The sequence below is a fragment of the Sus scrofa genome, chromosome 6, assembly GCF_054392235.1.
Source record: "Sus scrofa isolate SSC_HxYL_T2T_F1_AM1 chromosome 6, Sscrofa_HxYL_maternal_Yorkshire_Landrace_v2.0, whole genome shotgun sequence".
Classification (NCBI taxonomy): domain Eukaryota; kingdom Metazoa; phylum Chordata; class Mammalia; order Artiodactyla; family Suidae; genus Sus; species Sus scrofa.
The window spans coordinates 18,233,018-18,248,130 of NC_139388.1; the positions used below are offsets into that span (position 1 = coordinate 18,233,018).

Consider the following 15,113-nt stretch of genomic DNA (forward strand, 5'->3'; position numbering starts at 1 on the left):
GCACCCTCGGCATATGGAGGCTCCCAAGCTAGGGGTGGAATCAGAGCTACAGCTGCTGGCCTACACCACAGCCACAGCAAAGGAGGATCCGAGCCTTGTCTGTGACCTACACCACAGCTCACGGCAACGCCAGATCCTTAACTCACTGAGCAAGGCCAGGGATTGAACCGGCAACCTCATGGTTCCTAGTCGGCTCCGTTTCTGCTGTGCTACAATGGGAACTCCAGTGCAGGGTTACTTTTGTTGTGATGAAAACGTTCCGGATAGTAATGATGGTTGCTTTGTGAATTAAGAAAAATAACCAAATTGTGCACTTTTAAAGGATGAATTTTATGGTATGTGAATTGTATCTCAATAAAAAAGTAGTTTGGAGAGCAGCAAATCTATTGAGATGTAATTTATATGCAATAAAATGTCTCCATTCTAATGTAGAGGTCAGTGATTTTTTTTTTTTTTGTGCTTTTTTGCTTTTTAGGGCCACACCCAGGGCATATGGAAGTTCCCAGGCTAGGGTTGGATAGGAGCTGTAGCCGCTAGCCTACACCTCAGCCACAGCAATGCAGGATCCGAGCCATGTCTGTGACCTAGTGACCCACACACCACAGTTCACAGCAACGCCGGATCCTTAAACCACTGAGCGAGGCCAGGGATCGAACCTGCGTCCTCATGGATACTAGTCAGATTTGTTTCAGCTGAGCCACAACGGGAACTCATGAAATCAGTGATTTTGGACAAAAACACCCCTGCCGCCACCACCTTAAATCAAAATACAGAACATGTCTATCATCCCAGAAAGCACCCCTGTGCCCCTTCATCAACTGTTTCCCAACAAAATTGAATAGAGTAGAAACTCTCAGAGTACATCACACAGAGTGAAGGTATTTTTCATAAAATTTACATTTGAGTTATATTTAAAGATACACACACTTTAAACTTCTGGAGTCCCCCCATGGCTCAGGGAGTGAAGGATCTGGCCTTGTCCTTCTGAAACACAAAGTACCATAGAAGGCATGGGTGGCAGCTGCAGAAATGGTATGTTCTCTGCGGGATGCCATGTGCTGGGCTCTCTGCTAAGCACTTCCATGTGTCATCTCATTTACTCCTTACGGCCACTTTCTAGGATGTGCCTTAGCATCTCATTCTGCAGACCAAAAAATCAAGGCTTTACAATCTTTGCTGGAAGCTGGACCTACCTGATTTCAAAATGCACTGCTCTTTAGACTTGTGGATGCCAAGGGGGAGGGAGGAGGGGAGGACGGATTGGGATTGGGCATGAGGAGATGCAAACTATTAGCTACAGGCTGGATAAACAACAAGGTCCTACTGTTTAGCATAGGGAACTGTGTTCAATATCCCGTAAAACACCATAATAGAAAACATTTTGAAAAATTACATATATATTTCACTGAGTTACTTGGCTATACAGCAGAAATTAACACAATATTGTAAATCAACTGTATGTCCATAAAATAAATTTAAAAAAACATACTGTTCTTTTTTCTTTGTTTTAAAATTTTTATTTATTTTATATACATGCTTTTTCAGACTCTTTTCCCTTATAGGTTATTAGAAAATATTGAGTATAGTTCCCTGCACTATACAGCAGGCCTTTGTTGGTTATCTATTTTATATATAGTTATGTGTATATGTTAATCCCAAACTCCTAATTTATCCCTCCCCCCTCTTTCCCTTTTGGTAACCATACGTTTGTTTTCTATGTCTGTGGTTCTATTTCTGTATATAAGTTCGCTTGTATAATTTTCTTTAGATTCCACATGTGATAATACATGATATTTGTCTTTGGTTTACTTCACTTAGAATGATAATCTCTAGATCTGTACATGTTGTTGCAAATGGCAGTATTTCTTTTTTTTATGGTTGAGTAATACTCCTTGTGCGTGTTTGTTTTCGTTTGCCTTTTTAAGGCTGCACCCTCGGCACATGGAGGTTCCCAGGCTAGGGGTCGAATGGGAACTATAGCCGCCAGCCTATACCACAGCCACAGCAACTCAGGATCCAAGCCACGTTTGTGACCTACACCCCAGCTCATGGCAACTGCGGATCCTTAACCCACTGAGCGAGGCCAGGGATTGAACCTGCATCCTCATGGATACCAGTCAGATTCGTTTCTACTGAGCCACAATGGAAATTCCAGAAAACATACTCTTCTTAATGCCTGTTTCCTTTTTATAGGATTATAATTTCAGCTGAAATGTCAAATCCTAGAAGGTAAAGACAAAGTCTGTCGATCTCTGCTCGTGCATTCAAGCACAGCGGAAACAATAAGAGAGAAAAAAGAAGACACAGTCCTTCCTGCATGAAGCCTGCAGTCTAGTCAGGGGTGTGCACACTACCAACTGCTTAAAGCACCAAAGAGAGCAGCACAGAGTCATGTTCCTCTGGGTGTAACCCTGGATGTGAGGGGATGGCTTTTCCTCTGTGCAGTCACCGGGAATGGGGCCCCAGTCTCTCTCTGAGATGGTCCTGGGACGTCAGGCCAGGAGGACCCTACAAGACCCACTCTCTTCTGGCTTGTCATGGAAGGCCCAAGACCTCTAGAAATTCTGGTGACACAGAGTCCTAAGGCTGTGAGGACCTGAGGCCAGAGGGCTTGCTGGAAACACTGGGGCCCTCCAGAACCCTCCAGAACTCTCCAGAACTCTCCAGAGCCATCCTACCCAGCAACTGGCCACAGAGCAGCAGGGACAGGATATAAAGCAGAGAATTTCTCTGTCATTGGGGTCTGTGTCCCTGAGTTGCACCTCCATGAAATACTGGCATCCACCATCAGTCTCTCATTTCAAAAGGGTCAAGCCAGGTGGCAGAAGTTCTACTTTCCACCAGCCCTAATTGATTTCACTCTAATTGACTTATTGTGCATTAATGAGCCTGTCTATCTCAAAACCCAAACTCCTTCTTTCTCCCTTAGATTCATCATTAAAGCTAACCATCAAGAAAAGGCTAGTCTTCACTATCACTGCCCTCGGCACACGCATGGTCTGAAGAAATCAGTGGACGCCTAACGAGGCCTAGTTGTCACCCCAGGAATAGCTAAAACCCCAAGAGCCTCAAGGTCGTTAAAGCTTCCTCAGTGTATTCACCTGGGATGGTGTGGAAAGAACTGGAATCACACAGACCTGGGGTTTGGAACCCAGCTCTGTCACATGTTAGCTATGTCACCTTGTGCAATTTACCTCACCTCTCTGAACGTCAGTTCCCTCAGCTCAAAAAAAAAGAGGCTAATAACAGGAGCCTTGTAGGGTTATTGCGGGATTAGATGAAAGCAAGGTATGCAGTCAGCACTTAATACATACCAGCTCTCCTCCCCTCCTCCTGCCTGCCAAGGAGATTAACATTCTGCCCAGGCAAAAACAGCCAAGCAACTTTCTCTGAAGGGGGATTTGTATTTTTGTTGCTGCTTTTCCTTGAAGGGTGCACTGAGGAAACCTTAGACAGGCAAGAACGCTGTAACTCTGGTCCCTCCACGCAGTAAAGCTCCCACCAGGGCTCCAGGGCCCTGAATTGTTATAAATAAAGTGACGTGAACCAACTGTGCTCACGGGCGAACCCTTCTGTCTTGCCACCAAGAGGTCCGAGCACCACCTCCCGCTCACCTGGACCGGGTGCCCGGCAGCCACGCGCCATCCACCCCTCTCTCCTGCTCTCCCAGAATGCACTTCCTCGCTCGGAGGCGGCCCTAAAATGCAAATCCAATCCCTGCGGACGCCTGCTCCACGTCTTTCCAGCAAAGCTGGAAGGGGTCGATCCGTTGCCTACCTCTCGGCCCCAGCCGACCTTTCCACTCCCTCATGCTGCACCAGCCACATGTGTTTTCCTTTTCCGCAGGCAGCCTGTATTGTTCAAGCCCCAGGGCCTTTGCAGCAGCTGTTCCCAACATAACCCAACCTGGAGCTCTCCACCTCCAAATGGATGCTTCAAGAGTCTGCTTCCGGAGTTCCCGTCGTGGCGCAGTGGTTAACGAATCCGACTAGAAACCATGAGGTTGCGGTTCAGTCCCTGCCCTTGCTCAGTGGGTTAACGATCCGGCGTTGCTGTGAGCTGAAAAAAAAAGAGTCTGCTTCTCAGAGACATCTCTGATCCAGGCCCCTCAGCCATCACATCTATCTCTCCCCTGTATTTTATTTTCACCCTTGTGTTTGTCACTATCAAAGATTCTCTGTCTCTCTTATTCACTATGTACCCCGGGGCCTAGAACGTTGCTTGACACAGGGAAGGGATGCGATCCATGTCTGTTGTCTGTTAAGTAAAGGAACCCTTTAGGCATAAATCAATGGTCCTTAGGATGGTCCTTCTTCATATTTGAGCTTCTAGTGTGCAAGTGTCTAGACAGTCCTTTCATTTTTGGCATTTTTGGCAAAGTGATTTGCTTCTGGAATTTAACAAAACCAGACAACGCCTGTCTCCCTGGTCTCATCCAGAGCTGTGCCACCCCTTCTAGAATCTGCCGGGACCCTGGCCCCCCTGGCTCTTCTGTAGTAGCGAAGGCTGGATGAGACAGAGATTTTACAAATCCCACTGGAGTATTCTGCTGCCTGAAAAATTAGAGCACTACTGGACTGGAGCCTTCGAACCAGAGGCAGCCCAAATCTAGCCAGAGCTTCTGCTCCTTAGCAGGCTGGACACATGGGATTAATTCCGGCAGGAGCCAGGCAAGAAATGCTGGCCCCTGAGAAGGGCTAAAGAAAGGGAATTTTAAGATCTAGACTGAAAAAGAAAGCTGGAGGGGGAGGGGAGCAGAAAGGACTCATCCTCAGTAACCCAGAGGATCTTAACCTGCTGGGATCAGTGGTCAGTCAGTATTAAATTGGGGGGATTTGTGTGCATATGTGTATGTACGTTTTAGGGAGAGGGTCCTTTATTCTTACCAGAGTTGCGATAGAATCTCTGCCCTAAAAGGTTAAGAACCATGGATCTGGACTGCAGGCAATTAGGTTAGCGAATCCTCTCCATCCTAAACATGACCTGAAATGAAACAATCACGAGAAAGGAAAAGTGCTTTGTGCGCCAAAGAAAACAAAAGCTATTTCCAACAGGAATTGGCTGTCACATTCTCTGCACTTGGAAAAAAAAAAAAAAAATCAACAGAGCATCCGCCCAGCCTGCCCAAGGCCCATCCCTTAAGCCCAGGTCTCCAGGGAAGGCTTTGAGCCTTTGTTTTCCAGTCTGTGGGCAACTGGCTGGGCAGAGAGCCAGAGGCGAGAAAGCTTTATGGCAGAAAATACAGAGATGTGTGGGCTAGAAGGTGGGCTGCTGGCTGCTGCCACGAGACCAGACAGGTGAGAAAGAACATAGTGGTTGAGACTCCATTCTCTCCAGATTCCTTGACCTGGCTCCAGCCGGGAAGTTGGGCCTGCCTTTTCCTCTGGGTGCTCTGGGAGCCACAGTGTTCATCACAAGCCTGGGTGCCTTTCTAAGTAGATTTTGGACCCTTCATGGCTGGCAGACCCAGGTATCTCCCTATGGCCACCCCAGACTGGAGCTGCTGCCTATTTAAGGCTATGTGTCGCATCTGGTGTTCAGAAGGGACACTCCCTTCCCCTGGCCCTTCTTGCCTTCGCAACGGGAGGACCTGGGACATGGCAGAAGGCCCGATAAATGCTGGAAGGAGCCCCACGAGCAGGCGGGCAGGCCAAGAGCCAGCACGCTGTGCCAGCACTTGGTGTAACCTCCAGGGAGGGTGCAGTCCACACACGTCCTGGCTTCCGAGAGGCAGGCACTGGGTGTCAGCCTGCAGCCATCGCCTCTCCTGCTCAGCCTCTCTGAGAGTCCCCTGGAGTCTTGCTCCGCCCTGAGCTGTTGTTTTTCCCGTGTTTGGATATATTCTATCTTTAATATACCCCAGAGGAGTTTCCTGATTTCCCCAAATCTGATTCTCCTCCAGGCTTCTTTGTCTCAGTCCATGGCACCTCCATCCCCTCGGGGCTCATCCTTTAGGTCCCAGCTAAACAGCACCTCCTCCTTGGAAAGACCTCCCCAGGCAGCACATCCAAAGCGCCCACCCCCAGCCCAGCCACTCCCACCCTGAGATGCCCTCTTTCACGTCAGCCTGTTTGCTGATCACATTCTGTAATTGTTTTATCTTGCTCTGTGTCTCCCTACTTGAAACATGAAGCCCATGAGGATTAAAAAAATTAAAAATTAAAGTCCATGAGAGTAGAGACGCCTAGACAGTCTCCATTTGCTTTTCCAGAGCTACTGCCCAGTCTGCTCCCCTCTCCTCTAACCCTCGGGAGGCTGACTGATGGGGACTTTGTTGCCCAAGCTCCCACATTCCCGGGACAGTGGATGGTGGGGTGGGGGCACCCCCCCACCACAGCGCCCACGCAGCAGCCTGCTCCCACAGCTCTGCGGGGTTCTGGTAACCACTCTTACCCTTGTCTTCCCAGGCCCTGGGGGTGAGCTCTGCCATCTGTTGCCAACCCAAAGTGCCTCATCATCCCTTCCCCAGGGATCTCTTAACCCTGCCCACACTTCTGCAAATAGTTCCTTCATTAAACTCTCCTCAGTGACCTTACTTAAGTGTGCCATTGGTTACCTGACTGGGGTCCTGGTCAGCACAAGGGCCACGTCTAACTCATGGACCACTGTCCCCAACGATGGGCGAAGGAACGTCTGCCGCGTCTTTAGATACTAAATACATGTGTTCTGAATAAAGTGGTGATGGATAAGGATACTGTGTTCTTATCCACATTTTTATGAAGATATAATTCAAATACCATAAGATTCACCCTTCTAAGGCCTACGATTCAGTGGTTTTTAGTATATTCACAAATTTGTGAGACCAGCACCACTAGCTTAGTTCAGAACATCTTCATCATCTCAAAAAGGAGCCCTGTACCCAGCAGGGTCACTCTCCATTTCCCCTTCCCCCACCTCCTGGCAATGTCTGTTTCTATAAACCTGCCTATTCTGGACATTTCATAGAAGCAGAATCCTATGATCTGTGTTTCTTCACTTGGTATCTTTCACTTAGCATAATGTTGTGGCCTACGTCAGTGTTTCACTCCTTTTTAATGCTGAATAATATTCCATTGTATGGATATACCACATTTTGTTTATCCATTCATCAGCTGATGGACATTTGGGCTGTTTCCACCCATTGGCTGTTATGAATAATGCTACTACGAACATTCGTGTACAAATTAACATATGAACATACGTATTGAATTCTCTTGGGTAGATACCTAGGTGTGGAATTGCTAGGTTACATGGAAAGTCTATGTGTAACTTTTTGAGGAAGGATACTGTGTTTTAAATTCGTGTATCCCACAGCACTACAGCAGAACTTTTTCCCCCCTGTGGCCTCGGTATTGGCATCTGGAGGACAAACAACCCAAAGTGACATGGATGTGAAGCAAAGGAAGTCTCCAACACTGCAGGTCTTCTACTTACACAGCCAAGAGACGTCCTTGCACATGTGCACCAGAATATACAAACAAGGATGCTTGTGGTAATACTGTTGGCCAGAAATCAGAAGTAACCTCATGTCCATTGGGAGTAGCTTGCATAAATACACTGTAGACTATACATCAAAGGAAATAAATGAACAGAACAGCATGGATGAGCCTTGCAAAGACAGGCTTGAAAGAAATAACTCATCAGATAATATGTATAGCACAATTTCATTTATATAAAGTTCCAAAACAAAAGGAAATCATGTGGTTTAGGGATGCAAATGTAGGTGGAAAAACTATTAAAAATTATTTCAGCAAAAAAAAAACACAGGATATTGGTTACCTCTGGCAAGGAAAGCAGGAGACGTGTCAGGGAGGGACACAGGAAGCTCTCCTGAGTGGCAGCCAATTTTCTGGTTCTTGTCCTGGGTGATGGATACACCAGGGTTCACTTTGAATTATTTTTAACCGTACATAGGTACTTACTTACTCATGCCCTATTCTAAACGTTTTATTTCACAATTCAAAGAAGAGACAAAACAGAACCCAGGTCTAGGGATCAGGATGCCTGGGTCCCAGATCAGGTTACCACCAAAGAGCTGTATGACATAAGACAAATTATTTCATCTCTGCCTTGACTTTCTTATCTCTAAAATGGGAATGATTATAATAACTGCCACTGATTCTGGGCTTACTACTCCTAGTCTCCATGCTAAGTGCTTTTACATATGTCATCAGACATCAGTAATGTATCCCTTGAGCACAAGAAAACACCTAAGGGAAGCCAATATAAGCAAAAAGGATGACATGGGAGGTCCCTCCATGGCACAGTGGGTTAAGAATCTGACGCATTGGTTTGGGTCACTACAGAGGTATGGGTTTGACTCCCGACCCAGCACAGTGGGTTAAAGGATCCAGCATTGCAACAGCTGCAGCTCAGATTTAATCCCTGGTCCAGGAACTTCCATATATCAGGGGTACACAATTTTTTAAAAAGGGGAAAAAAAGTATGGCATAAAAAAAAATAAAAATCACTACTTTTCAACAACAAAAAAAGTATGACATGGATGCAGAAAGGGCCTCTAGAACCTAAGGGCAAGGGGGCAGCAGGGACCATACTCAGGACTCTGTCTCCTGTTACTGCTTTTCTCTCTGTACCTGCTGCATTCTTCTCTTCTGCTATAAACTGACTGTCTCTGCCTCCCATTCACATGTGAGAAAGTGACCACCCACAACTCCCAGGTTTATATCTTCTCCATTCAAGGCACCAGCCAGACTCAGCCTGGCATCTCTCAGCACAAATCACCAAGTTCCTTGGAAAGAGAATTCTTCCGGCTCTAGCTTGGATCCTGAGGCCAACCCCTGATCCAATCAACTGTGGCAGACACAGAGTCATACTACACAAAATGCCTACGGGGGACCGACATCATGAAACTATGGAGACCTTATAGGGTTTGCAGTCAGCCTACGGAAATTAAATTCTGTGAAGATATATAGTCCTAGAGGGCAACTCTTAGAACAGTGAGGAGAGTGGAAGGACAGACAACCAAACGTCAACTGTTATTTCGCCTACTCTAACAACCAGATGACTTACTGTCAATATCCCCACTGCATAGATGAAGAGAGTAAGAATCAGATGGGGTCCAGGGGTTCTCAATGGCAGCACTGCTGTCACATTGGTCTGAACAGTTCCTTGTGGTAAGGGGCCGTCCTGTGCATTGTAGGATGTTTAGCAGCATCCCTGGCCCCTACCCCACCCCCTAGATGCTAATGGCCCTCCTCCTGTTATGACAATCAGAAACGTCTTTGTATGTTGCCCAATGCCGCTGGAGGTGAGAACCACCAACATAGGCTGAGTCAATTTCACAACATCCTCTGCAGGTAAGATAGATGGGATTCAAACACAGGCTGGTCTGACTCTAAAGCCTGTTCTCTTAGTCACTATCTCTTATGATCATACCTGCCTCACCCACCTCACAAGGTTTAGTGAGGATATATTGAACGTGCAAGCACCTTGAAATGTGAGGCGGAACATAACTAAATAAATGATTATGGGAGTTCCCGTCGTAGCTCGGCAGAAACAAATCTGACTAGCATCCATGAAGACGCGAGTTTGATGCCTGGCCTTGCTCAGTGGGTTAAGGATCCAGCATCACCATGAGCTGTGGTGTAGGTTACAGATGCAGCTCAGATCCTGCATTGCTGTGGCTGTGGTATAGGCTGGCAGCTACAGCTCCAATTTGACCCCTAGCCTGGAACCTCCATAAGCCTCAGGTGTGGCCCTAAAAAGATCAAAAAAAGAGGTCCCTGCATTCTTCCGAGCTTCCAGCTCTGTGGATCAATGTGACTCCAACTCCTTGATCAGGCCAGGGCTCTACAGTGCTAAGAAATTTCAGTTCCATGGGTCTGGCCAACAACCAATCAGATTCCCCATTTAGTCCCATGTGATCACTCTCCAAATCCTCTCCCTCATAGAGACTGAGTCACAGGAACCTGCTACCCCATGTCCAATTCCACCCTCCAACCTGGGTTATGGTAACTTTAATTTGCCAGTTTTCTTCCAATGGAGCCAACTCTTTTTTCCAGATAATTTGGTCCCCAAAGCATGTATCTTCCCTCATAAAACAGCTAACTAAACATCTTCCATCTCTTCTCCACGAACTTGAGGACTCAACCTACACCGCCTGAGGTTCGTGCATCCTCCAAACTCGTGGTTTCCAGGGAGTGGACCCTCCTGTAACAAAAATGCCTCTGTGAGAGTGTTGCCTGACAAAGCCCTACCTGGACGGATGCCATCCTGTTAGTTTTTATTCTGGTTTTTAATAGTCATTGTGACTGAATTCTTAATGAAGTCCTTCATTTGCAAGGCTTTTCCCATCTGAACCCTCAGGGAACACACTTTTGGCTGAAATTAGAGAAGGGTGGCCACACAGCAGGGACAGGAGGTCTTTAAAAAAATGAGCTTCAGGATATTTATTGTAGAAAGCATACCCCAACAGCTTAGCTTGGTGGCCTGATAAATGACCACATTATGTCATTCATATCCTTTCAGTCAAGATAAAATGGTTTGGAGGTCTAGTTACAAGATAATATTTTTTAGTAAACTTTTTGTTAAACTGAAGTATAACTTACCTGCAGCAAAGTACACAAATCATAAATCTACAGCTCAATGCCTTTATCCCAAAGTAAACACCCATTTAACCACCGCCCAGGTCAAGATAGTACCAACATTCCAGAAGCCCCTCTCAGGCCCCCTCCCAGTCAATATTTCCACCCTCTCCTTAAATGTAACCACCATAATTTTAATCTTATGACCTCCATATTTTTTATGTATCTGATGGCCCAGATAATTATCTCTGGAGGCCAGAGTTAATCAGAAGCTAGGAGGATTCTTTCCCCGTGAGTCATTCCTCTTAAGAATAGTTTATCGGCGAGGATGCTTCCAGCTGCAAGTAATAGAAACTCCGACTCAAATGGCTTAACCAATACGGAAATTTATGACCGCCACATAAATGGAAGACCTGCTGTGGGGCGCAAACGCACTGCCGGGGTCATTGCATCAGCCCCTGGAGTCAGCCAAGTCTTGGGTGTTTTCCTGCTCCACGCAGCCATCTCGGGTTTGCTTCATTCTCTGGCTGGCAGCAGAGTAGCTACAGCAGTTTTCTCTGAGTCTCTTTGGAGAAGAAACTTCTCCCAGAGGTTTCATCCCCGCGGGTGAGAACTAGGTCACATGTGTGACCATGTGGGATAGAATTGTCCCACCTGTCTCAGACTTTTCATCTGGTGTGGGATGGATGCTGGGAAGTGCCCCCTCAGCAACCCCCCCATACAGAAAACCATGTTAAAAAAAAAAAAAAAAGGAAAATGCCTAACTCCATTCTTTTATAAATATGCTTTATATTGATAAATGGTAACAAAGGTCACAAACAGAGATTTGTGGCTGAACATACTGTTGGAGGGTCAAGGTTAGGGCTACGTAACTCTCTGGGAGGAAAGAATAAACTGACCGTGGCAAAATAAACACAGCAGCCCTTGCCCCCCTCTCCCCTCTGAATGTCAATGATCCTTCCTCTCTGAATTGCCTATTTGGGCACTGAATCATAAACATATTTTTTAAAGTTATCAGGATAGAGCCCGTTACCAGTCATGTGAAGCACAGAACATAATGTTTCAGGATCCTCGGGGGACAAATGCTACCCCTTTAAAAAATCACACGATGCCAGGCAGGACACACGGAGCACAGCACTTAAACGCTGTGAGGTGTGAGTCACGGCTCCTCAGAATGCTCCCGCGCCCTCAGTTACCTCGGTAAGACCCCAGCCATCCTGTCCCCCTAGATGTTTGAATATTCACCATGTTAAAAATACAAATTTAGGGGAGTTCCCTGGTGGCCTCGCAGGTTAAGCATTCGGCGATGTCACTGCTGTGACTCAGGTCCTGCTGTCGCATGGGTTCTGGCCTGGGAATGTCCACATGCCACAGGTGCAGCCAAAAAAAAAATATATATATATCAATTTTTGAATTAATATGAAAGTTATCTATATACATGTATTAATATTCATTTGTTTACAGTTATTGGGAATGTAACATGTTTACATGCCTTTTACCAATGTGCTAGTCACATATTATCTGATGAATACCTGCTGGTGAAATCTATTGTCAAAGATCTGGGCAGCTACAGCTTCAATTGGACCCCTAGCCTGGGAACCTCCATATGCCATGGGTGCGGCCCTAAAAAGACCAAAAAAAAAAAAAAAAGATCTGGGTAAGTGAGCTATACACACAAGGAAAAGCAGTCATAATAACAATAGATACAAGAGTGAGATATATACATATATTCTTTTTAAGGCCACACCCACCTACACCACAGCAGCGCCAGATCCTTAACCCACTGAGTGGGGCAAGGGATTGAACCCAAGTCCTCATGGATACTAGTTGGGTTCATTACCACTGAGCCACAATGGGAAATCCGGATATTTTTTATGTGGTAAAATATATATGCCCTATGGATGATCAGACAAATAATAGGTTTCAAAGCTAAGGAGTTACATTGTAAGGATATATACATTTTATATACATTAGTGTATGTGTACTAATAATTTTATATTTTGTAGGGAAAGTCTTCACGTATGACTGATTCACTTCGCTGTATACCTGAAACTAATACAACATGCAAGTCAATTATACTCCAATAAAATTAAAAAAAATTTTTTTTAAAAAGAAAACAAAGAGGTCTTCAAATAATCATTCATAGTGAATAAAGGCACAACTGATAGTATTCTTAGCACCATCAAGAAAGGATGAAAGCAAGGAAAATTCCAAAGGAAGAGTAAAATTTCCTACAATTTCCAAAGGTAGGAAAGCCTACCTTTCAGAAAAATATTTGCCAAAAAACTAACATTCTTGAGGAAATTTTTTTCTCACAGATGTTTCTAATTTTAATTGCTACTATATGATCACAAATATTAAAGTATCTAATAAGTACAGTTCCAATATGAGAAAGTACATCACTATAACACACTTGATCTCAATGGACCTAAACCCCCTTATCTTTTAGAAAAATTTTTTTTTTTTCTTTTTTTTAGCTATTTCTTGGGCCGCTCCCACGGCATATGGAGGTTCCCAGGCTAGGGGTCTAATTGGAGCTGTAGCCACCGGCCTACACCACAGCCACAGCAACGCAGATTCGAGCCGCATCTTCGACCTACACCACAGCTCATGGCAACACCGGATCCTTAACCCACTGAGCGAGGCCAGAGATCTAACTCTCAACCTCATGGTTCCTAGTAGGATTCGTTAACCATCTAGCCACGACAGGAACTCCAGAAAATGCATTGTTTTTTACTCAATAAAAATATAATATCATGTGATCATCAATCATTTTAGTTGCATTTTTGATACCCAACAGCCAACCAATATCCCCTGGATGTTTCAAGGTCCATTCTTGTTAGAATTTCAGTTCTTTCTCAAGAATGATATATGAGGCAAATATATTTTACTATTTCCTCCTATGTCAACTGGGAATGTATTTTATTTATAAGTCAATATTACTCCAGGTTTTTGGGTTTTTTTTTTTTTTTTTTGGTATAGGTAGGCCTTTTTGAAAGTTGAATATTTCATGATGCCAAGACCTAATATAGACAAGAATGTCCGGGGAGGATATTAAATGTTATGAAGAAGCCTCTGTTAATTTGCTCTGTAAAGGTCAGATCAAGGTGGTAGAAGTTTTCAGAGGAATGCTTTCCTTCCATACCTGCAGAGGGCACATTTTCCACTTCACTTTCACCTCCACAAACCAATCAAATGTATTCTGAGCATTTACAGTGTCTAGAGCATGGCCCTCGGTGCAGGGAAAAAACACAAAATAATGCCCAGTGATGGCCCAATCTCTGTCCTTGAAGACTCTCCATCTAGCTGGGAAGATTAACATGGTGCCAAAGAAGGAAAATCACTCTAAGTGTGCCAGGCACTCAGAAAAGGGAAAGGCGAATGGTGGATTGGAGCAATCTGAGATTCCGTGGAGAAAGTGGGCTCTGAGTTGGACTTTGCAGTCTGCCACTCTTCATGCCCACGGCAGGTACAGCGAATGAATGCCAATGTGGCTCCATTTGCCGCTGAGCTCGGATCAAACACAGCGCTACAAGAAACCAGACCGGTCAGCTGGAGTCAAAGCTCAAGACAATACCCATTTGGCGTCAGGGATGGCTGGGATGGGGGTTGGATATTATGGCTCAAGGAAAAGAACTCTGAAGGGTGCAACAGATAGGAAAGGGCAAGGTGGAATTATTAGGAGGAGAAGTAGCTGGCTGAGAGCAGACTGTCTAGGTAATAGAATCTGAATTCCGGGTGAGAAGACATTTTCTTTCAGAAGGCATTGCTCCACTGGGTTCTGGGGTTCTTGTTTACCCTGCCTCTCTTGGGAAGTTGTGATACTGATTCCTGACTTTTTCTAAGTGATCTACTTTTCTTTTCTTTGGAAGCTTTTAGGACCGTGGTTCTCAACCCTCAGCAGGCATTCCCTGAAAGAAAGCTTCTGTTTTAACTGATCCCTGGCAGGAAACATTTTTTGATTCAAGGTGATTTCAAGACCATTCAAAGTGTGGCCATGGTCGGTGGTTTTGGATTTTCTTCTTGTCTCCTCTGTTCTGAAATTTCACAAGGATATGCCTTGGTAAGTCAGATTTCATTATTGTGTTGAGCACTCAGAGATCCTTTCAACCTCAAAAATCATAATTTGTTCCGGGATGTTTCTTGTATTATTTCCATAATGGTTTCTTCATTTCTTACTTCTAGATCTCTTAATTAATAAGGGCATTCCCTTGTAAGAACCTCTCATTTTCCTTCTTTTCCTTTTTGTTCTACCATGTGGGAGAGTTTCTCATTTTTATTTTCCAACCCTTCTGATGCCTTAAAAAAAAAAAAAAAAAACTTCTGTTTTCACTAAAGAAAAACAAAACAAAACCTTATTTTGAAATAATTTTAGGCTTACAAAGATTTGCACAGATAATCCGGAGAGTTCCCCATGGATTCTTCACCCGGCTTCCCCTGATGTTAACATCTTACAAAATCAAAGTACAATTATCAAAACTAAGAAACTGACATTGTGACAATACCACTAAGTACGGACTATTCACACACAAGTCTTTCTATTGACGTCCTTTCACGTATCATTAATCGCCTCCAAGCTGTGACAGTTCG

At 44.9% G+C, this 15,113-nt stretch overlaps 1 long non-coding RNA gene across 3 annotated transcripts in view; it reads right to left on the minus strand.

Annotated features, from left to right (window-relative positions):
• The window catches only part of LOC110260921 (uncharacterized), a 70,815-nt gene that overhangs the window by 49,335 nt on the left and 6,367 nt on the right, over nucleotides 1-15,113 (minus strand). The window contains exons 2-4 of one of the 3 annotated variants that reach the window (XR_014805583.1): nucleotides 9,956-10,149; nucleotides 7,759-7,840; nucleotides 4,887-4,983 (exon numbers count right to left, since the gene is read on the minus strand). This is a non-coding gene — a long non-coding RNA (uncharacterized LOC110260921). Of the gene's footprint in view, nucleotides 1-3,614; nucleotides 3,674-4,886; nucleotides 4,984-7,758; nucleotides 7,841-9,955; nucleotides 10,150-15,113 lie in introns of those variants that run through there. The other 2 variants (XR_014805584.1, XR_002344539.2) reach the window with 2 other exon arrangements.